The 22,899-nt window shown below is 38.1% G+C and overlaps 1 protein-coding gene across 1 annotated transcript in view; it reads right to left on the bottom strand.

The window, feature by feature from the left end:
* Nucleotides 1-21,717, bottom strand: part of LOC130144757 (protocadherin-9-like) — a 469,661-nt gene extending 447,944 nt beyond the window's left edge. The window contains exon 1 of the transcript XR_008820233.1: nt 21,522-21,717. The gene's annotated coding sequence lies outside the window, so the exon portion shown is untranslated. The remainder of the gene's footprint in view (nt 1-21,521) is intronic.
* Nucleotides 21,718-22,899: the final 1,182 nt, after the last annotated feature.

Raw genomic sequence — 22,899 nt, forward strand, 5'->3', positions numbered from 1 at the left:
TCATGTTCTGTGGGGTCACTGCATACCCAACCCTCTCAGCATGCTGTAGCTGACATTTGGCAAGCTGAACCTTGGATCACATCAGATAAACCATTTGTGTCAACATCATCAAAACCAGTTCTCATCAATCCCCAGCATTACTGTTAGGATAGCCTGAAATATCTTGGCTAAAACACTAATTCCCCTGAAATTTTAACACTTACAGTGTATTTTGTACATGCCTAAACAAGACTGGAGTAATGAATTTTGCTGTCTAACAGAGGTGTTTTACCTCAGCAAACAATTTCTCACATTAGTAACCTTTCTCAGAGGAGTTGAGTGACCTTGTATAAACATACTCACTCTTTCTATCAAAAATTAAAACATGTAGCATGATTTGACATGCCATCATTTTCCTTCCTACACATCACTGAAAGAAGGTGCAAATCCCAAATGTGATACATAAATTATGCATGCTGTCTATACACTACAGAATTCTGAGAACATACTAATTTCCACAACTTCTAATTGGGCTTTTTACAGATAAGATGTTTCCCACTGGGAAGCAGGTAAAAATAAAGACAGACAGTTGTCCCCACCCCACTACGACCCCAATCCAACAAGAACTCCAAAATAAAGCCACAAAGACAGCATCATTTTATAGAACAAAGAGGATTTTTAAACTTTTCCTTCAAAGTACAGGAACTGGGTCATGTTGCATTTAGTAAAGATGGGCCAGCAACTGTAGGAAAGTTACTGTTATAATACGAAGTTTTACCTTAAGACTGAAATTTAGGATGCATTAATATGAAATGGGATGGTTTTGAGGGTTTGATATGTTCAAGAGTTTGAATATAATCCCAAATATTAGTTTACAATACATACACTTCAATAAGAGCGCAAGAACAATGTATCAAATGAGTTCCTACAATCTAAATACTACTTAACAATACATCAGAATTGCTTTGTGAAAGCCCTCTCTATGTCTGCTCAGAACATTAAATCAAACCAAACATTTAAAGCTAATAAGCAGAAAATTAGGTTTCCAAAATTAAATCCAGTATTTAAAATGAAAGATCATACACAGCATTAAGCAAGATAGGTATCCTACTAATTTCAGTCAATACCAGTACGATAATGTAGCTCAATACAGGTGAAAAAATGAAGATGTTATTTTTTATGAGCATAGCTAAAAAGAAAACCACTGAAAAAACATCCCAAAAGCCTAATGAAGTTGAATACTGGATTTAAAAGGAAAAAACCCAAACCGTGATTTGAATAGTCTTTTACACTATTGAGATCAAATCACTGCTCTTAATCTTAACTAATGTTGCTATCACAAGTTTTCTTCTGTATTTATAACATAATGGTAATAACTTTCAATTTCAAGTAATCAAAACCATAATTAGAAATAACTTTATTCATTATGGTTACCAAAATATGTTTGTTAACATTATCAAATCCTTCTGGCTTAACTCATTCTCAGAATATCACCCACAGAGTTACTAACCCTGACCTATTCCTTTGGAATTAAGCATACAACAGAACTCAGTATGTTAAATGTCTGAAAGCAAATGTAAAATAACCTAGTCAACAGCACTTTTTTTATGGCTACTGGATAATGTAAGTCCAAAACATTTCAGAACAAGCATACAGAAAAGCATTTTTGTCATACCCCAGCTGTCAAGGAGCGTTAAAAGTGAACAAGCAAGCCAAAAGCCAGTTTCTTAATATGGTAAGGATATGGAATATAATCCTTTACAAAACTAGTTAGTGAATTTAGTATTCAGTATTTCAAAAGTTGGTGCAACATTGTTTCATAAAAAGCTAAAAAAGGCAGAGGAGATGGATAAATAAAGGTATGATTTACAGTCAGAATTCTATGAAGGACTTAGTAAAACTGAAAATCTTTCAAACTGTGTTAAAGCTTGGCTAACCACAGAAATTTAGGTTTCTGCCCAGACTCAATGAAACATCTACTAAAACAAAAGCAAACAACTGCATAATTCTTTCCAATTTTGTAATTGGCATTTCATAGTGTAATAACAGTCCACAGACTGGATGAGATTCAGTTACTTAGACAGAGATGTCTAATGCTATTTAAAATGCCCCAGGGACTCCTTGGCATGACAGACTATGACATACCTGCTGTCACATAGGGTAGATAGAACATAGGACTATTAGGTCAACTACACCGTTCTAGAGGAGTACGTATTCCAGAGCATTCCAAACTGCATGGGACAACTATGTTCAGGCATCTGATTTCAACCGAAGTACCCACGGTTTTATTCCCTTCTTCCCTGATACTGAGACTTTCTTATTGTCTGCAGACATGTAAAATTGCACACACATGTTTTGATTTCACCATTATGCAAACACATTTCTTTTCTACCTGTTCAGCTAATTTATTAGTACTTTAAAATAATGTCAGTGTAACAATTTCTGTTCATGTTCACTCTGATTTTAGCCTCAATAGGTTCATCCTGTCCATCTTCAGGCAACTATGGTACCCACATTAACTCAGTTTTTGTTTCTAGATTCTCAGCATGATTTAACCCACCCAATATCTCAACCACCTTCTTCAGTTACCTCTATTTTCCTTTTAACTGTCTGAGAAGTGCAAAATTTAGCACTTCAGCTGGCTACTTAATTTTATAGGGACTCACAGACCAGTTCTCGGGTGCAGAAAAACTAGAATTCAGCAGAGGTGTGTGCGGCAACTCTGACAAGCTGGCTTTTCACCTTCATGCTCCTCTCATCTGAGATACATCAAGGGCTGGGTCGCTAATGACAAAAAAAATTACTTGGTGGTTTAGGACTGGAACTGAGAATGAATCACAGGCATGTCTCCATGTAGTGTAACTGGAGTCAGCTGACTGGGATGGGATGAAGAAAGTGGCATTCAGACTGCTCTTGCAGGAGGAAGACCTCAGATCTGAAGTCTCTTAATTCTTATTAAAAATAGAGTATTTATTCTGCAAAACAGCAGCACAGCTCTCAACCTACTCTTTACTTGATTTAATGTTACAGCAAGTCTTTGCTCTATTGCATGTTAGTTTTCTCAAGTTGTTATGAAAATACAAAGAGACCTCATCCTAAAAGAGAGCCTCTGGAGATTTGACTAGGAAAAAATAAAAATGAACTTAAGACCTTCTCCCCAAAATCCAACAACCTTTCCCACCTTACTCAAGCATGTGGATATAAGATCAATACTAACCCTGCATAATGCTCTGTTACTGCTTCAGGGCTTTCTACGCTTATCAAAAAAGTAGATGGATCATCATATAGAGCACTCTGCCATCTTTTGCACTACAGCAAAATCACAAACCTTCCTCTCACAGTCTGAAGTTCTTGCTTCTACTCTGAGCTTTTCCTGGTGCCCACGGGAACAGCCAGAAAGTAAAACCATCATAACTTCCAGAAAAGAAAAAACTGCATTTAATTCCGAAGGTTCAGACCAATTCTCAGGGTCCATACAACAAACTGACTGGTAAAATATTGTCAAGATTTTTGTCTCAACTGATACTATTTTTTAATACAATCTATTTGATTATAATTTATTTAATTAAAATTACATTATCCATTATGTGAGTCACTGATTCCCCAAAATGCAATGTTACTTAGAGTAACTTACAGAAAGCTCTTCATTCCTGAAGGAGAAAAACTAAAAATATACCTCAAATTGAAAACAAACAAACAAACAAATGAACAAGGGAAAGAGGCAAATGCTGGAAACTCGGAAGGGAGCTAGAAGTATTGTGAAAGCAGAAGTGGTAATGAAGCAGAGAAGACTGGAGTGAAGTTGACATTACTGGAGGGCTCTCCGAGACAACAGACAAATGTGAGTTTACTGCAGTGGAAGAAAAGAAAGGCAGAATAGGTTTAAAGATATAATTTTGCAACAAACCAGGATTCATCCTTTCTACCCTTCATGGAATATGTTTTTGCTGAAATTCTGTTTTTTAATGCAAGCCCTTCAGACCCCCAAGAAATTCTCTTCATACACCCACACTGTGTTTTCTGGCTTGGATAAGTTTGTTAGTAGATAAACACTGCCGCTGCCTCATGCTTGAGAAGTTTTGAATGTAATTGACTGTCAATGATATGATGATTTATAATGCAATCTGCTGCTACTTCTGCTGCTGCAGATAACTCTAATTTGCCTCTATTGTATTAGATATGATGAACTTGACAATCATTTTCAATTATCCTATTTGGCTTTCATTCAGTTTGATGTGGCCAGTAACAGTGAATTTTCATTGTTCTCCCCCAAAAGCAATAAAGGAACAGGAGCCTGTTTTATATGAAGCAGTTAGCTGTTTCCAAGACTCATTTATTGTGTAATGAAGCTTCTGCCAAGCAAAATATTTAGCAAAAGTGTGACTGAAAGTTTTGTTTAAAATCTTTATGTTTTACTATATCAAATACTGGCCCAATTATGCTACATGAAAAAGCAGATAGGTGACAGGGAGAGAACGAGCCTACAAACACGATGAAAACAGTACTAGCTCATTAAGATTACACAGTTCCATAATTCTGGTCATGCTTAGACCTGGAGGCTTTGGTTTCTTTAGGGGGAACAGGTGAAAGAGTGTTGAGATATTCATGGAGAACAAATAAGGAATGGAAAGTGACAAAAAGTAGCATTATGATGTGGACAAAATGCCTCCACTTTCATACAGGTAGGGCATGAGGTAACAATTTAACAAGGTGAAATCTTTTTCATGTGGCCTATCTTTCAAACAGAATTTTGCTTTTCCTGTCTAAGTAGAATCTCAAAGATGCTCTGCCACTTCTGCTTTATTCACACAGACTGACATTTATGGACAGAAACTATGCAGTGATCTGCAGCCATACACCATGAGAGAATATATGGATTGCATTTTTTTTACACCAGGTGAAATGTGGGCTCAGTACATATGCATATTTTTCTCAGTCCTGAAACTCAATGATCAACTTAAGCACAGAACATCAACAGCCCTCAGAGACGATCAAGAATTGTAGTTGCATCTACAGAACTTGTCCCATGCGTGCAGATACAAGCTTTACTCTTTTCTTCCCAACAAAGCAAAAATAAAACATCTTTTCTTCAGTGTAAAAAAGCAAGCAAAAAAATTTGTTGTTTTACCAAAAATCTTTAGCGTAACTGGTTTGTGCCAGTCTAGCTGGCCTTTCAGTCCCAGAAAGCAGAAGCAAAACAAAAGAGAACATTTGACTGAGAACTGGAACATGAAATTACAATGTAGCAACAGTGCAGAACCATAGCAATAGATAACTGTTCCAAGTTTGAGATCATATACATATTTGCTGTTGTGTTTAGGAGTTTTCAGATGATACTTCACTCATATGTTAGTACAGTTCAAAAAAACCTCCTGAGATACAGGCTGGTTATGGTTGACATACTAAATTGTAATTCATCCCCTTCTGTCTACCATGCTATTTGTAGAGAGAGGAAGACAAAATAAAGACAAGCTTTTTTTGGTGGCTTGTTTAATCTGCTAAAACCTATTTGAAGTAATCCCTGCTCCATAGTGGCTCCCAGTGGGAGATGTAAGCTGGCAGCAATACAAGCATTCCCCCAAAAAACTGCAACTGAGACATCTCTTTTAAAATATACTCTAAGAACAGGAAACTGAGCTCTTAAAAACATAACAAAATATTTTTCTACATGCCGTTGCCAGTACGGCACCTCAAGTTAACATCACAAGAGGAGAAATCCCCTGTGTCCTCCTGTGACAACACTTAAATGGCAATTTTTTTGAAAAAAAAAAAAAATTGAAAAATGAACCACCACACACATATGAGCTGAGCACACAGTTCCTCTCTGGAGTTGGCCTCTGGGGCTTCAATCTTGTAACAATTTTAGCTATACAAGCAAAATTCCAGCCTTCTGTATTCTAAACACCAGATTAAGTTTTTAGGAAGTCTGTATATCTTCATCAGGACAGTTACATATTTTAAGTTTTATACTTTCCCTATCACACCAAGATTTATGAATATAAATTTGCAGGCAGGAAAAGGTATTCACTCTGTAAATCAGAAACCCTTTGAAATTTGGTGTTTCTCTTCACTGCTCTATCAAAAGAAGAAAATAAAAAACACAGAAAAACCAGTGCCTGAACATGTCACACTGCACACAGCTCCTCTGAACTGTGGTAAGCACTACCTGAATCCCACAATGTGTACAGAGCTCAAAAAGTGGCATTATTAGAGCTTTTATGAACACATAAAAGCAATCCAGCAATGAAGGAAGATATTCCTAGCAATTTACAGTGCAGTTTTGCTACTGAAGGAGAAGCATGTAGTTAAAGAATTCAGTTTTTCTAAAGAGATGCTTCCACATGCACATTTTGATGACAGAATCATAAATGTATTCTGATAAAAAAAAAGGGGGGGGGGGGGGGGGGAGGTCCTCACTATTTTTTCTTTAATGTTATCCTTTCCTTCATCCCTCCACTGCTACAGAACACACAAACCAACATTTTCAGACCTGACACTTAACAGCTCAGCTCCTAAATCCACGTGGGGTATATTTAACTATAATTTTTATTCAGTCCACTATGGGTGCAGACATTTAGCTTTACACACCAGATCTGAAAGCACTGGTTATAGTTCAGACAGAACTGTATCACTGGGTGGGAAACCATAATATCAGAACTCGTAAAAGACCATGTTCCTTTTAGATTGTACTACATATCAGAAATAGAAGAAATATTTAAAAGGCACTGAAAGAGAGGCAGTGTGGTGTGGGTTTTTTGAGAAACTGAACTGTGAGAAAGAAGGGAATTTAGCTGTCATGCAAAGACCTGGACTGCCAGCATTAGAGACAGTTTTCATTTATAGAGAGAACTGCAATAAGCAAAGAACGCTACCATGCTTATTGTCAGTGAATAGCGTAATTTACCTTTAAAAGCACCTCTGAAAATGAAAAGAAAGTCAATATAACTGTGATAACTGAACTAATCTTTGAAATCTTCATTCAAGTGAAAGAGAAAAATATGTATAGAGGACTGCAAATCTAAATCTTCAGTCTATGTCATTGCAGAGGATTTTTTTTATCTAATTTAAATATCTGTGGTAATTTTGTTGTTGAACATTTTATTATGAATAAATAGCAATAAATGTATTTCCTGATCTGTAACTTTAGAGGGTGTTCTTAGTCTTTCAGTTCTCAGGAGCCAAATATTTTCTCAAACAGAACTGGCAGTGGCATTTGCTAAAACATGTATTTTACCAAAATGGCATTTAACAAAAAATAGTTTCTCCTGTTTCTAAGGCTTGTGCTTTACTGAAGTTCAGTTCCACACTGGCAGCCCTGTCATGCAAGCCACCTGGAGCTGTAGATCACCTTGCTTCTCATTTTCTTAATGCAGAGACAGAAGTCCCTGTGCTGATGGAAATTTTGTGGGTACATGCATTTAAGCATGCATTAGAGGCCTGATTTACCAAATTCTCGTACAAATTAACATCCAGTCAGGGTGTGCACCCACACTCCTTTCTTCAGGAAGCAATGGGTTAGAAAGGGATAAAGCCTGGAATATGAAGGTTTTGTTAGTTGCAGAGTCAGAATGTGACCAGCCCATACCATACGCATGTCCAGCCCTGGGGCTTCGTGTAGCTAAAGCCTCAGGCTCATTTCCAGGACCTCACCTTCATCTATCATTTATGAGCCCAGTTTTCTAACACAGTGCAAGAACGTCAACTTAAAATATAAAATGCCTTTAAATTAAACAACATGTTTTCTTTAAGTATCCAGTATAAAGAGCTATTTTCAGCATTGTTTGCCTTTTCTTTCATTTTTTATCTATGCAAAATGCTCTCCTGTTTTTCCTGTTTCATAACTTAAAGTTCAAAATAGTGACCTAAAAGGAAATGCTCAGGACCATATCCTTCAAATTTGTCAATGGCTCTTAACTTCACAAACAATGTCAAAAAGAAAAAGGGAAAAGAAAAAAAATAATCTTGTACAATCACGGGCTTTGAGGTCGCACAGTGTTCTGTTCTGGTAAAGAGAACGTTCAGGTGGGATAATGCTTTTTTAACACCAGTAAACATCATACCAGTTAAACAGGTAACATTACAGCGCTATCAAAAAAATCTCATTACAGAAACTAACACTCGATCATAAAAGGCTTGTATCACTTTATGTGGAATAATAGCATATTAAACAGAGGGAAGGTTTAGGTGCCTATTCACAAGGGTCACATGAAGAACAGGAAAGGACTTCACAGGTGCAGTTTCACCCTCCACCTAATTGCTGTTTGCCACTGGAAAAGATAATCCTAGTCCTCTTCATCTCCCAGCACTCCTGCAGCTAGGAGATAGTTGGTTCTTTCTTGATTAGTGGAAAAGAACGTATATTTTTTCCAGTTAGGGGATACAAGATAAGCAACAGGAAGCACAAAGCCATAAGGGCTGGGAGCATCCTTGTTGGCAGCAGCCCATAATTACATCAGATTAGGTATAATTTGATACTATGCCCAAGGCCGTCTGAAGTTTTAGCACTGCCCATTACATTTTGGTAGAGAGAGGAGAGAAGGGAAAGCTCTGCTGTTTACAAGAACTGCTGAACTACACATCTAGATGGTGGAATTGGAGAATATAGGAGCCATTTGCTAAACAAGACAGTCAAAGCACCACAAATCCCCCCATGAACTCACAGGTCAAGCCTATTATTAGCAGCATCCTACAGAAAATTGACACTTTATCAAGCTAAAGTTTGTTTAAATGCCAAATTTTCCAGTGTGAGGGTACATGCACTCCTAGCAATGCTTCTGAGAATAAATTAGAATTAACCTCCAGCGTATCTTACCTACCACCCAGCCACTGCTCTCTGTGCTGCAATAAAAGTGAGGTTTCAAAACCACTGCCATGAATTCTTCCTTCCCACTGTTTAGTCTGAGGCTGCCTCTACCGTTCTGACTTTGAAGACTCATAGATCCCTGTTATAAGTAATAGCTCTACTTACTGGCCCAGGCAATTACTGGTTGTACCAGACCACAGATGGTTTTAGTCAGAAGCTACAAGTACAAACACACCAGGCTTAGCTCTCCTGTTTAAAGCTCCAGTCAGGAGGTCACAGATGATACTGGAAAATTTGTCCAGCACACTGATAATAACAAAGAAAGACAGGTAAATAAAGCATCTTTCTCTGTTGCCCCCAGAAACTGCCCAGCAGCTGCCATGGCTACAGAGATTAGGACAGGTGAACACTGGCATTGACACTGCTATAGTAACTCCTACGTTTATGATCCTTCAGATGAAATGGTAAAGTATGCTCTGGCCACCTCTCTTCCACAAAACAGTGGCAATGGGAAATATCTCAATGCACAGAATTTCTAGGTCTCATTGAAAGTTTTGCTTTATATAACAAAATTTAAGGCAAGTTGCCTTTTTTTTTTTTTTTACTCCAGCACACGGACAGATCTTTCAAGGGTTTAGTATCTAGCAGTCTGTTAAACTGACAATAATAAAAGGCTCAGTATGCAGGGTGGGGGGAGAGAATGTCAGTGAATAAGGTGAAGAGAAAGGAAAAAACAAATATTATTGTGTAGTACCTGAAAAAACTTTTTTTCCCCCCATTATAGTAAAATATAGTCTGTGCATCAGTTTCTACACAGACACTATAAATCCAAGTTATATAGCCACATACCAAATACACCAAGAGAAGCCACTTCTCTTTTTTACTTGATAAGGTGTCCCCTTCTGCCACTACAAGATGAGTAAATTACTCCACCTGTCTAAGTGATTCCCAGTATTCAGCCTGACACTGACAATGGCAGTGCACCTGTTAGTGTGATGGACAAGTGATTGGCAGCATGGCATTTGCTGCTTTCTATAATAAGTTGGTTATTATACAATGATGTTGACAATCTAGAGAGACTGCAAATATTAAAGTGTAACTAGGTACAGGTTTGAGAGAGAAAAAAAACAGGTTATGGATGAAATGTGACCCTGAATAAATTTTATGCCAAAGGCTTCTTTCATTTTGGAAAGAAAAATATCAGATTTCAAGAATTACACTTCTTCTTAGGAGCAAATTATTCTATTTACATGTAGTCACCAAATGTCAGTTCTGAGTTTTCCCATAAACTAAGCACAAGACTGCAAGTCACTGCCTTGATCAGCTTCTCAGGCATACTGCATCTACAAATGCAAAAAGTTAAGCCACTGTAGTTATAGTCTTTGTAAGAAAACAGCTTCTGCAGCCATAGTAAACTATGACTTTGATGCAACTATTCTGTCTTCTTCCCCATGGTTCTACTACGTGTCTCCCTTCTTGTATAAGCATCACTCTGAACCAAGTATTACTGTACTGTTTGAGCACAGACGAAAGCTTCATCATCTACTAGCAGCTGAAAGTCTGAATGGCCTTGGTATTGAACACAGTTACCTAGGATGCCAGTCTGTAGGCTATAACACTTACTGGCCTACCTTGAAAAGCAGAATATAGCTCCATTCTGGAATTTAGCAATTGATAATAAAATTTCAGGCAAACAAGTATTGCATTTAAATTCAGCACCTTGCTTCCACCAGTTACCAGTGTCATGCAGAATAAACACACTGTACCAAGTACCTCTGAGGTCATCTTATCCCTATCATACTTTCATCCTAATTTTTAATAGTGAGGAATTAGTTTAAATCTTGACATGGGGAATTTTATTCCCAATATTATTCTTGCTAGCATTACTTATCGCAATGATTGGTATCCTTGCTTTTCACTTAAATGTCTACAAACTTTGCAGGACTCTGGTTTTTATGATGTCAAACTGTAATACATGACAGTGCCAAATCCTTACTGTTTTCCATGACAGCATTTCACCCTGGAGCATGTTACTGTGATTAAACATAAGCAGCCATGCAAATTATAAAACCTGAAGATTATGATGTGACACCTCAAAAACTATACAATTCTAATGATATTGTCTACATAAGTACTACTTGACTTTCCTTTCCCTTTAGCTGTGATATAATAGATGTATAATGACACAGGTCCTCTTTAGCAAATGACATGGTATATGAATTTTACATGGTGTTCTAATTAAATTGCTATTCCCCATCCCAATGGCTACATTTATCCTAGCAATCTGAACAGCAGTGTGTCACAGCCTTGAACTCTGGCACACATGTATCCACATGGTCAAACTGTTTACTATCCTGCAAACTGCCTACTCTTTGGACTGTTAAAACTTCTTAAAATCCCTTAACGTGGTTCAAGCTGCCAGTATGGCCCGAGCCTATTCCCCCAGCAGGCAGCCTTCAGGGGGGGTGAAGAACAGACAGACAGGTGGACAGTAAATGTTTAGTTGTATGACTGTGATCAGTGCTGTGACATTTGAAGAATGCAATTTTCCAATCCTTTTATTAACCTCTAATCAAAACCAACAAATTCTAGAGAAATGGACAACATGTGGAAATACGCACTGTAAGTCAACATTTAAGCAGTAAGCCTTAACTGTCCTCATCATACCTAGACTGTTTTCAAAAAAGATATTAAATGCACTGTACAACCTTACTAAGACTTCCACATCAAATTTTGAAGAACACAGCTTGAAATTTTTCTGCAAACAGAAGACTAGTTGTTGATTCATGATGTTACTATTAGAAAAAAATCTCCAAGTTTCTAGTTATAAGATCTCCTGACAGGAAAATTAATAAAGCTTAGAAATGAAATTAGCATATTGTGTGTTCACATGACACCATTAACAATTCATGTATTTATTAATAGCTGATAAATTAATAATGTCTTAATAAATTTGTAATCCACAGTAACTGATTCCCCACAAATCTTATAATCAGCACTTAGGTTTGTAACCATGGGTTTCAACCACATATTGCAAATTCTACAGACCTGCATAAAGCCATACGTAAGACATAGTATTTACAACTGCAACATGCTCATAAAACATATTGAAATAGCTTATAACCCTTTTTAAACATTAGGAGATATTTCAATTATTTCTTACATATCACCATTACTAATATGGACATGCACACACAGGGACACACATTTACATAGACACATCCTTTTCTATTCTAAGTTTAGTGGGGGGAAAAGTCACTAAATTAAAAGAATGCTGAAACAAGCAGTTACACACTCTAACTGACTGCCACAATGCAAAATCCAGTCTCACAAAGCTTGCAGAGTGACTTGAAATCTTTTTTTTTTTTTTCCAATCCAAAAGCTATTTTTCAATTCAGTGGGCCTCAAGCTTTTCAACAAACTGGATCAATTTGAAGCTACTCATTCAAAAGGGCTTCTTAAATGCCAGTCCTAGAATTCAACATGACAGTAGAGACAAAGAGTCATCTTCATTTCCAGTCACAATCAGCTGTGTGCACAGCCCCATGTCAGCATAGGGCCACTGGACTGTGCTGTAAGTGCAAGTCGCTCAGGGAGAAGCAAACAGCTTTTCAGGTTTTTTTTTTTTTTCCAAATTGCAACCAGGGCAAGAACATTATTAATTATCTTTTTTTTTAAAATACAAAGTGGTAATTTTTAATATCACTTCCTTTGGACAACTTAGAACTATTACACCATGGTACAAATGGAAGAAGTGATGGCTTTTCAGCTAAGCAAATGTATAGCGGGCAAACGGTAGCCTTTCCTCATATGGAACAGTACCCACTTTCTGTGACTTCACTTGGTAAGTGCTATAAACTCAGTTCTCAACATGCAGTACTTCAGCTTCTGCAACTGCAATTATACAGCACAAGCATATGCCAGGGGTCTTAAACCAGAGATCTGGTAACAGTTTAGGAAAGAATGAAGCCTCTGACAGCTGTGAAAAACTGCTGCCACGATACCCTGCTTGTGAAGGGGGAGCCGGTAAATGAAAGTTCAAAAGACTCTGGAGCAGCTGCTCTGTCTCCAATGCACACCTTCACCCACGTAACTTCTTTGATCTTTTGTAGAAATTTGGCTGCTTTATGCTGTTTGCAAGTAAAAGGTATGTCACTGAAGATCCATTTGTATGCAGCTGATTTATTTCTATACAAATGCTCTAAAAAGCGGGAAAAGAGCTATGCTGGTGAACAGTACAGAAAGAACGAACCAAGTGTGGGAAGTACAGCTTATGTTTCAATAAAGGCCACAGAAACAGGGAAATACCTTAGGATTTTTATAGGAATAGTAATAAAAACATAAAAATGGAAGAGATTCACAGATATTCAGAGAATACAGAAAGTCCTTTCTGTACTGGTTTGGACATTTACAAGCAGAAAGTGTAGGGCCAGACAGAGAGAGTAGGACAATGGAAGAAGTAAAGGTCTATTCAAGGACTGTTTTCTACCTCTAAAAACCTGTCACTATAAAGATTTGAGAGACAGAACACAACAGGCATACTGGTGTTATTTTTTTTTAACCAGGCTCTGCTGGGTATTTTTTTTCTTTTTTTTGTGCTCCCTAGCCTTTTTTTTTTCTTTTGTGCCACCATCTATCTTCTCATTTGCCATAACACAAGCTAGCAGCATAACTGCTATGTCAACTTGATACAGTGCCCCATCTTCAACTCTTAGCTCCTCTGCAGCCCAGCAGAATGCTACCTCTCATGAGGTGGCACCCCATCTGTCCACATTTTTGAAGTGCCGAGCTATCCCAGCCAAGCAGTCAGTGTGCTGGCACATCTCTCATAGGTTTTCCACTCTGCTGTGATACCACAGCATCTCAAGTGCAGACGGTTAATAGTTTGAAAAAATTATGACATATTTTCATTTCTAGAGCAAGTAAAGATCTATTGAGTTGGCCCCAAAATGCATTCTGTTCTCACATTTAGCTGCTGGTTTATGAACTGTGTCACATAACAAATTAAGATTCCTGAAAACAACACACCTGTCTTGCCCTTTTGAAGCTCAGTTGCATCAAAACAAATGAGGGCATTCTGATAGGTGTCCTTTCCACAGCACAAAGAAGGCTGTAGGTTTTGTCCACAGCCAGTTCTGCTGTTTTGTTTTGTTTGATTTTTATTTTCCCTCTTTACAATGTTTCTGATTGATAGCTCTACGAAATCTGTGGTAGTAACCAACTGGCAAACAATGCTTCAGTGGAAAAATACAACAGAATTTAATACAGAGTTCTACAGAAGTTTTTTCTAAAAATGCACAAAACAACCATGGTGTATGGGCATCTTTTTAAATCTACCTACTTAATTTTCTAACAGGATTATATGGCAAGATAATACACTGAAAGTGCTAGGTATGGTACTCGGGTATTATTTCCACTAGCAGATACTCTGTTCAACAGAGCAAGTCACTGAAACTATTATCCATGATTGTCCTTACATATGTATTCAACAAATATAAAATCTACATGTGTATAGTAGGCAATCTGAATGTGGTTCCTAATATTCTAGATTTTATAAAATATTTAAATAATTAGTTTCTAAACATGTTACATCCTAGTAACTCCATGGAGTTTTATTTTGGAAGACCATCCTGAACTGTCACAATGTGGAGAAGACTGAAGCATCAACTACTATCACCTTGTCCTCTGTTTATATTGAACATGTGATGGTTATCTGCAAAAGCTACCCACTGTGTATATCACATTGTGTGCTTTGCAAAACAATGTATTTTTTTTTCCAGCAAAGAACAGATATAGTAGTTGTTTTCTTATAGTCATTTGTTTTGTTGCATTCTTTTTGCCTCACAGCCTGTATAACACACCCAGGTACCAACTAGGTTATATTAATAATCTGATAGACACAGCATCCATCAAGATTTCAGTCAAGAAATCTATTAAAATTACTGAAAATTAATCTTTTGAAAATTCATGCTATACTCCTAGTAACAGTTCTATTTTTTGTTGCAACAGGTCTTTTAGCACCATCACACAATTGCAAAATCATTAAGACATAGTCATTCTTCTTTGAAGGGTTAGAAAAATCTTCCCTAGTAAAGGACTATATGCTATTGACTCAATTCTAAATAAAATCATGTCGTACCAAAACCATACTCTACAGCTGGGAAAGGTCCTTCCACTGGCCATCGCTATAATTTACAGCAGGAGAATCAGAGTTAGCATAGACTGTGTTCATGTACTCTTTTCTTTACCCTGAATCAGAACATTAATTCTGTGCTTTTTTTGTCTTCACTGAAAATCTGAAAGCCAGTGCTAATTAACTGTAAGGTATGATAGCTGCTAGAATAGAAGAAATCTCTTGTCACCTTAAAGGCTCTCTAGATATTTCTGAAGTCTGCATGTAGAGGCTTAAATATTAACCCTAGAAGCAGCATTAAAATCAGAATATACCAATTAAAAAAATCTCATGAACCAAGAATAAACTATTTTACTGATTTCACTGGATTTTGAATGTGTACCTTGAAGACTGGTACAAGACAACACAAGCAATGGAAGCGGCATTACTTAAAGCCCTAAACACAGGACTATTCAAAACCTTTCTCTGCACAAAGTCATTCAGTGCTTTTCTGTGAAGCACAGAACAGGTACACACCACACTAAGATCAATCAGCTCAACCCTCCAGAATTTTCTTCATGTTTATATGAGGAGAAATTGAAGAAATATACCACTTTGCTGTACAGGACCTTCAGGAGAACATTTAACAGCCTCCCCAAACATTATGATCCTGCATTTAGCATTACTAAGCCAAATCTACTGCAATACCTATTGACATCAGTTTGTAGCATCTACAACCCTGTGAAGGCTAGCTAATTAACAGAGTCCCATTCAGAAATATTCCATAAGTGGACTAAAACTACAATATTAAAAAGGTTTTTTCTGATTTACACACACACACACACACACGCACGCACACACACACGCACACACGCACGCACACACGCACACGCGCACGCACACACGCACGCACGAGAAAAAGAAAGTAGTAAGCTTCATATGTATTTCTTAGTGACATCAGTTGTCCTGGTCTGTCTCTTCAACTACACGCCTTCTCCCTGGAAGAAAACGTGAAGTGACGGATTTTGCATTCAGAAGCACAGATACACTGTGTTCTTTTACTTTACTCGTAAATGCCTACAATGATGCAGAGAAAGAATGACAAGGAAAGGCTTATCATTAATTGCGGGCATTGTGCCAGTTGACTCCCTCAATACAATGCCTTCTCAGAATCTGAGGAAAATGAAATATGTAAAAGAGAAGATCAGAAAGCCTAGAGAATATTTATGCAAATATTAAAATGAGACATAAATCAGACGAGCGTGTGTGTGTTTTTAAGAATTTCTACCATACACAAAAAATAGGAAATTAAATAATTACACAAGAAATATTGTGTGCATACATTATGCTTTTCTTCCACTGACAACAGAAATACAGACACAAACATTTTTACATTGCAAATGTACTTCTTATGTCAAGTTAAGTCTTTATAAAAAAAACCCTGATTCTCAACACTGCTAATTAATAAACATTTCCTTGTGATGTTCAGATATTTAAGCTAGAAACCATGGGGTTTTGCCTGTTGTGCATGTCTAGGTATCTAAGTTTTAATACTGATTTAATGTTAAAAGACTGGCCACTATTCTTAGTTCTCAACACTGTTCAGAATGCTAGCAAAAACAGAACTGACATTTCTAAAAATAAATTTAAAAAACTATGAAACAAACCACAAAGTCACACTGGATTGATTTGCTTTAAATATTTGGGGATATTATTTAACTGAACAACAGCATTTATCCAGTAAGTTGTCCCTGCGCACTTTAAATGAGCAGCTCAGTATGACAGAGGGAACACAACACTCAGAGCAAGTCATTCATATGTGACAATATAAATGACTTCTTCCAATGTGTTGATGAAAGACACATTTACAATTTTTTGAGGTATCACACATCATAGTAGAGAATCCTTTAGATGGTGTTCATTCATCAAAAGCAAGCAACTGTGTTAGCAGATGAGTTACTGGAACACTATGCAGTTCTTTTTTCAATAGTAAAATTGACTATATTCGGAGGTTAAAATGTAAATAGTAGAAATAATTGTGACATGAATACTATCCTTGCAGTATGATAGAAAAAAAGGCAGTAAATGAATAATCATGTAGCCTTTCCCCTAAATAGGCTCCTATTGAAAGTTTCCAACAAAACTTCAGAGTAGCACAAAACTTATCTCACATCTGTTCATATTCACTAGCTTCCCAGCTGAATCTGACACACTATAAGAGAAAGTTAGAATTCATGATTTTAGATAAAATCTGGTTTTGTTTTGGTTCTTAAAGAAAGCAACTCTCTGTTAATATTAAGCTCAATTTCATCCTCAATGTAAAACTTTCACAATCCCTTAAAAATAAAACTGTGATTTAAAGGGGGGGGGGAGAGAGAGATTAAAACAAAACAACAAAACACAAGCCCCAGCAGCTGTATGCACTTTTAATCTTCAGGAAAGCATGTATTATGAGAACCATGTTTGGTTTTAAAACATCTGTAGGCATTTTATATGAAATTACATTCTATAAAAACCAACATATTGCAATCACACATCATACACATTGGTATTCTCATCTTCTGCACACCATACCAATATTTCATCTAATACTGATATGAAAGTATGCACCACCTATAAGTTATTAATGCAATTAGAATATATTTTTTTACTTGAGAATGCTTTTATTTGTAAGAAGAAATAGGATTATTTTAACTAAATCCTTATTTTATATCATAGATCATATATTTTTTTTATAAATTGCAACTGGGAACAGGAAGTAGAAAGCCAGATAATTTCCATTTGAACAGAAGGTGAGGATTATGTGTATTTACAAGAACGTATCTGTAAAGAGATTACTTCTCTTTCTATCCTAACTTCAGTATAACAGTTCTTAATGCATTTGATGTACACACCTATCAATTGATCAATGCCTATTGAGTTACAGAACCAAGTCTGGAAAAACCATGTAATAATCAAATCTCTCTATCCAAGGGTATATTTGCAGCTTTGTCCTATCATCTGAACTCTCATGCTCTTCAGCATTCAGCTTAATTACACAGCTGTTTTCACAGATGAATACTGACTCTACCAGCTACTCTTGTGTTGAGTAGCAGACTGCTGACAGGTGGCTGTACCATACTCTCCTTTCTTACACAGTAAAGCACAATGCAACTCACAGGCTGGAAAGTCAGTGACACAAATCCCTCCTTTGTGCTCTGGTGTGACTTTTTGCTAACTACAGTAGCACTGCTTGCAAACCACACATTTTTACACCTATATGACACACAGCCCCTTCCCCCACTCCACCACACAGCAGTAATACTTTGTAATTCATGCACTGCTTTTAACAGAGGAGCAGCCAGCTTCCACTGACTCACCTTCCAACTGGGTGCTCACATGCTGGCAGGAAATGAAAACTCATTCCTGCAGATTCCTGGCTCAACTGTTTTTGCCCGGATAAGATGGAGGTGGGAAGGGAAATGGAAATGGGGGTCTACAACAGAGAAGGGTCTGCACTGGAGAGGTAGGAACGGCATCACTTAAGGCAGGATGTCTACTTCTCCTGTTGCAGTTCCCAAGTTATTCAGAACCAAGGAATAATACAGGTTGTTTCTTTACATGTTAAGTAGGGCACACAGATCCTGTCTAGTAATGAGTAATCTCTACTTTCTGTGCCTCCCTCAGAGACTATGTTGCTTAGCTATGCTTCAAAACAGCCCAAAGTTGTTACCGCTACTGATACTACTGCCCTGTAAACTGAGGCACAAACAGATCAATGCACAATTAGAAGAATGTTTGGGGCATTCAGAAATTTAAACACCTACTGTTCACACATGTACCTCTAGAGGCCTGAGATAAGGACCCAGACTTCTTAGGCATTCTCGGGTGCAAAATAAAGCATTTCCAAAGTAGACCTATTTTAAATTGGAGTAGGAGACACTGTAAAAGCCTACAGTGTCAAAGTCTACTTAAATCTCTAAATATATTGTTAATTATTATTACCCTCCTAGAAAGAAAAGAAATGGCCTCCTAATCCAAATACATCTAGCAGATTTTCAGAAGTTTCTGTCAAGATGAGTTAGTCTTAAAATTTTATCTCTGATGGCTATTAAACCTGACTATAAAAATGTTAAGATGTTTTTTTCCTGGAGTAGAAGTTAAAGACAACACACTCAAGTGACAAGGTCAAGTTTTGTGAGATGAAGAGAATGAACATATGCAAGGTCCAGATTCCCAGTTGACTATGAACACTCAGAAGTGGTTCAGAGAGAGATCTAAAACAAGGTCCTCCTCTGTTACTGACAAAAAAAAGATTTCTATCCTTACTTCAGTAAGGAAGAATAAATACCTGGATGGTATATGACAATTATGCAAACTCAATCCTGTCTCTGTTGTCTAATCAGCATGATAATGTATGCAACTCCTCAGGCAGCCATGCTGTAAGTATGTGACTCAATGACTGCAAGGACAAGTTATGAAAGCAAATCAGAAATCGAATGTAAAAAAGGCTACTTTTTTTTATATATATATATACACATATACATACCTTCCACCATCATTTAGCATGTACAGAGCAATGATGCTGGTTAAAATAAGTTGAATGTGAATTCATGTGAATAAGAAGATTAATTTCTCCTTCTTACCCAAAATATGAACAATATATTTCAAGCTTCACTAGAAGTTAAAAAAATAAAAAAAAAATAAAAAAAATAATTCCAACAGTATAGATTCACTGATCAAAGTCACTACACCGTTTATGCAACTACCTTGAGCTTTGCTATGAGTAAAATAGCCAGATTGAGCATGCCCAGCAACATGTTCAGCAAGCAATATATTTCAGCTGTTTCTTGTCCTTACGTATATACCTGTTTTGACAATGCTCTAATGTGAAGAACATTGCTGTCAGAAGCAATCCTTTTGCAACTATAATGCACAGCCTTTCAGAAAACCATGCAGAAGATCTAAGGGAGTTACTGGCTTTAGGAAACATTGTCTTAAGCTGTTTAATCAAATCCTTACCTGTGTTTACCATGTGAACTGCTGAGCAATAAATCCTTCCAAGCTAACACTTCCCATTCACTGCCTAATGTGCAAAGGGAAAGTATGGGTTTATTTGCTTTATTAGAAACCATTACTGCCAGTCCTTTGGGAACATTAATACCTTGTGGTTATTTTCTAATTTTTAATGCTAAAATGAAGACCTCAGTTTTTATACATGCAACAATGTTGTTGTTATTGTAAAAGCAGATTTGTGTTACTCAGACTTTATGCTGTTTTCACAGTAGGTCTGGTTACATGAATTCTAATTATCTTCAGCAGAAGAAAAGTGGAAAATTCTTGGAGTCATGAATTTCTAATGTATAACAGTTTCTTCTTTGCAACTAACACACAGAGATGATACAGAAGATGCTGTTTCCCCTTCCAGAAATAAAATACTGATTTTCATAGAATTTTCTGCAGTAAAGAATTGTTTATTTGTGTAAGAGATACTACTGCTTAACACCAAAAGAGGCCTAACAGGCTTTCAGTCTGATAAAGAAGCAGATGAATTTCTTAGAAAGCAGCCAACAGCTAAAGTGGAAAGAAGGTATTTTAGATAAAAATTCATAAGAACATGCAGTTCATCTCCAGAAGCAGCCGGAGCTAAGACTCTACCCCAGCAACAGCTCAGTCACATACGTAACATTGTCCTCTGCAAAGAACTGAGGTGACTATTTGCAGCTCCTGAACCAAAGCATGAAATTTTATTATGGAACAGGTTAACAGTTCTGATTGTTTAAGGGTGGCTTCCCCCCCCCCCCCCCCCCCCTTTTTGGTATAAACAGTGACCCCATTCCACTATCTGAAAAAAAAAAAAAAAAAAAAAAAAACAAAAACCCAAAAAAAAACCCCACCAAAAAAAACCCCAAAACACCCCTCTTCTAGACATATTTTGTCCAGCTCCCATCTATGTGAATTTGATTACAAGACTATGGTTTAAGATTTAAGTACATCTGTTACAAAAACAATATGCCTTTATCTTGAAGTATCTCTATCTACTAACCATGTATTTCTAGAAATGAATTGTTCTGACATCCTGCCCTAAGAAAGGTGGAGAGTAACAGATGAGGTAGCACAGCAATATAAAAGCTTTCCTCATTTTTCCTTCATAGAATTTATGACTTTGCTATCCAGTGTTGCTCAGACTCCTCCTCTTTTCCCAAGTATTCATACTAGTCTTTCTCCTGTGAAACAATTTACATGAATATTGACTATCACTCTTACTGTGTTTGGATTCTTACCTCAGGAACAGGATTCCAGACAGGGGAAAAAGCTGGGAGGGTGTTTTATTTTATTAATTTTGTTTTTAAATCATGGTAAATGAAATACTGTCACTTACAAAGGAACTTGGGCAGTGCAAGATGCATTTTAGAAAGTTTAGCCACAATCCTGAATGGGTAATTGCAAGTAAAAAACAATCAATTAACGATTCATCTGAGAGCATCAGCCCCAACATACACAAACATTCTGCTCACCAGACTGGGCTGTAAGATTAATATATATTTCTGGTTTTAAACCGTGGCATTTAAACTTCTAAGGTTCACATTACTGATACATGGAACCTTCCACTAAAGGAATGATATCCCCTCACAGACCAGTTCTGACCTTATTTAACGGGAGGAGGTGACAAAAACCTGGTTGGCGGTTCAGGTACTAGTTGCGGATCACTCGCCTCTCGTGCGAGCCAGCCGCCTCAGCGCTCGCTCCCCCGCCACCCTCGGGGCCCGGCCCGGGACGGTGCAGCCCAACTCGGCGGCCGCGGACCCGATGCGGAGCCAACCGCCGCCCGGGGCCCGGCAGCGGCCCCGCTGTCCCGGGGGACACGTCCCGCCGCCGCCCGCGGCGAAGGGACACGCGGCCGCCGCGTGCGCCCCGCGGACCCGCGTGCGCAGGTGGGGCACATGCGCGGACGTGCGGCACGTGACGTTGTCCGGGAAACGGCTCCCGCGCGCCCTGTCGGAGCCCGCGCGATCGCCCGGTGAGGGGTGGGACACGGGTACAGGGTGGTGGCTGGTGCTCGACGCCCCGCCCCCTCCTACCGCTGTTCGCTTGCGGACGCTCCGCTCCCAGAAACTTCCCGATCGGCGCCGTCCGACCGAGTGTGCGTCTCCCCCCGCTCCGGGTGTCACACCGGCCCCCGGCGGGGCCGTCCCGAGCACATCAGGAAGACGAGTGCGATTTCTAGCTCCAGTATGCCAGAAGGTGACATTCACATATTTGCTACTCAGTACTTCTGAATTCTGACTTGCACGGACAAGTAAAACTCCTCTGTCTTCAAAGCTGTGTTTTGAAATGTAGCTAAAGTAGTTAATTTATCAAGTTAATAAGTGAGAAGTTTAAAAAGCGATTGTGCTCTAAAGAAGAGGTGAATTGGTTAAGAGGAAAGACCAGTGGAAGCCCCTCGTCACCCTGGTGTGTTTGTGGGTGCCGGGCAGCAATGGCCACCGCTCCCGTTTGCCACCGCACTGCAGCCTGCTACCAGCAACCGCAGGGAAGTACTGGGGCCATCACAGCTTCTGTCTTTGACAAACCACATCTCTGTGGCACTACGAACACAGGCAAGTTAATAAAAACACACTCCCGGGTCTTTATACATCAAGAACTGTTTGCAGGAAAGCCTGTAAAAAGTGAGTGTATGACAATTAAGACATACCTATGAAATATTTAATGTTCTATCAGTTCTATTTCTTGGGGTTTCTCTCCTATCTTACCCAAATTTTTGCTCCTCTACGTTCTCCTTCTTCCTCAGAATAGGTTTCTAAGATTTAAAAAAATTGCTGAAACATCAAGGGTCAAACTGAGGCAAGCATGAGCAGAGAGAAAATAGTTTTTACTGCACTCCAGGAACTGCCCAGACCACATGCTGGGCACTCATGTTTACACAACTGTGGGATAGAGCAATGGGCGGATTTTGTATGAAGTGGTGTATTCCAGTAAAAACAAGCAAACACACACCTCTACATTTTCTTCACATTTGATTCCA

Source organism: Falco biarmicus, chromosome 2 (assembly GCF_023638135.1).
Source record: "Falco biarmicus isolate bFalBia1 chromosome 2, bFalBia1.pri, whole genome shotgun sequence".
Lineage (NCBI taxonomy): Eukaryota > Metazoa > Chordata > Aves > Falconiformes > Falconidae > Falco > Falco biarmicus.